Below are 2,553 nucleotides of genomic sequence, written 5' to 3'. Positions count from 1 at the left end.
ACCCACCCCCATCTTGAATCAATCTGCCACACCTACTGTAAATCTCAACACTATCTTGCTCTCTATATACAGTATATGTCCTACATCACCTGCACATACTTTTCTGCCGCGCCTGACTTCTTTGTAGATTATCATAGTCCTTCATTCCTATATATGCATTTTCTAGCTTCACAAACTCTTTCTAACCTTATTCTCTATCAACAATCTCGAAGGAAACATCCCATTTGTAGTGTTCTTTCTCAGGATGAAAGCCATACAACTGCTTACTGAACATCACCTGTCTTAGCCCAACTTTCCTTATTCATCAGCTTCTCAAAGTATTCTGTTGATCCTCTTTCCACTATCTTTCAGAGTTGTTAGTACATTTCTGGCTCAATGCTTAATCACTCTTCAGCTTTTCATTTTCGTCTATAGTCACTTTTCAGCTTGATCTCTCTACCAAGCCAAAGAATACAAGTCCTTTTTTCTTCCTTAGTTTCCGTTTCAGCTGCATACATACATACATGCATCTCACTAAAAGGATTTCCTTTGCATTTGCCACCTCTCTTATTGCAATATCGCTAGACTCCCAATGCTCATGCCCACTTTTTCATCTCACTTTTTATTTTTTACTTTTTGTTTCACTTACCTCATCCTTTGAATACTTTCCTATACTTTCCCATCCATCCTTGTCCTCTTACAGCTGAAGATGATATGTGAAATACAGGTTTTCCACCTTTTTAGAAATTCCACAACCATCTATCCTTTTTCAATTCCCTTCTTAATTTGCATTATACCCACCCAACACTTCCTCATCACCCCTGTTCACTTCACCTACATGTCCACTGAAATCTGCTTGAAACACCAATTTCTCCCTGCCCACTGTTGACACTCTCTACCACTTCATGCAACTTTCAGAATTCTTCTTTATCCTCTCACTGATATCGAACTTGTGCAGCATACGCACTGCCTTCAACTTCAAACTCATGATCTTGTCTGACACATATAATCATCCTTCAAGATCAGCCTTATCAAGTTTCTCTTCCCATCTACACTATGGTAGAACATTTTGAATCAACTGCTCCTGACATTCTTCCCTTCATCCAAGTCTTCTGTACACACAGTAGATATACCTTCATCTCTCCATGTGATCAGCCAGCTCTCTCCTTTTAAAAGTCATACTCCCCACATTTAAAGTCCCTATTCTAACCTCTAAACTCCTAATGTTCTTCTCGCTCGCTCCCTCCCTAGAATGCTCTCCCCAAATAGCATAGTCTCCAGCACCATGTTGGCCAACAGCACTAGAGGCAGTCATGGTTAACCTGAGCCCTGAGCATTTTAGTACAGAGCCATTCTTTATGATCTGCATGTTTGAATTGACCATCATTTTATACTGGATGCCCGTCTTAATTCAACTCTATCCATTTATCTTAGCTTGGGGCCAGCAGCCCTACCTTCACTGACTGGTAGGGGACTCAATGGTACTGCACCACTGGATGCCAAAATCAAGAGACACACTTTTGAATATGGAGTGAAATTGAATCCCCTAAACTCTCCAGACTCTAATGAGCTAAACTGAGGGATACAAACACCCAAATAAAACTGAAATTATTGTTATCTACAAAATTTTACATGACAGACTAAGGGAAATAATGTTAATCTTAGTAAACACTGAGATTCCCAACTTAAATAAGCATTTAACGAAGAAAATGTATTTACCTGAAATTCTAGTTCAGACCAGCCCATATATGATTAGGGTTAAACCTTAATTAACAGAAATCCAGCTACACATGAGCTAGATGACAATACTGTTAGCAATTTTAAACTGATGAGCCAGTATTATGACTTATAACTCTACTCAGTATCATGAGAATCCATCTTTTCACAGATCAGTGAACACTCAAACAGTACAAACAGGAAACTGCAAACTGTAGGTTACATAACCTGTAACCTACAGTTAGCTCTGTACAGCAGCTGTGGTCCACTCAAATGACCTGATGTAACATTTAAATCTGGTAAAATAAAAATAAATCACAGTATTACACATTAAACACAGCAAATTCCTTAATGTGTCCAAGCCTTTTACAATTTCCTGTTTATGCATTTTATTTGATAATAAAAGTGATTAAATGCATATCTACACACTAAAAAATGGTTGGTTAAAAATAACCCAATTTGTAACCTAGTGCTGGTCAAACCCAGCACTGGGCGTGTTTCAGCCCAGCACAATGGGTTAGGACAATTATCCACAAATTGAGTTAAATTTACCAATGTTTAAAGTTGAGGTTACCAAAAATTGGGTTGAAACTCATAACCCATCACAGGTTTCAACCATTAACATGTATAGGTTCTATTTAAGTTCAGCTCAGTTGGATAAGCGGGGGCCAGTATGCCGCATGGCTAAGTGGTCAGCCCAGGTTCGAGTCTGACCTGTGGCCCTTTGCCCTCTCACTTTGCTGTCAGTCTTCACTTTATCTGTCTAATAAGGTCAAAAAAGGGATTCCTACATACTATAAAATTCAGCATATAAAAACTACATTCAAAACAGATTGTCTGAAAACTGCTTTTATTGCC

The sequence above is a fragment of the Pundamilia nyererei genome, unplaced genomic scaffold (genome assembly GCF_000239375.1).
Source record: "Pundamilia nyererei isolate P.nyererei 1_Seehausen unplaced genomic scaffold, PunNye1.0 scaffold00231, whole genome shotgun sequence".
NCBI lineage: Eukaryota > Metazoa > Chordata > Actinopteri > Cichliformes > Cichlidae > Pundamilia > Pundamilia nyererei.
The sequence above is the reverse complement of the archived record's forward strand: the minus strand, read 5'-3'. Positions refer to the sequence as shown.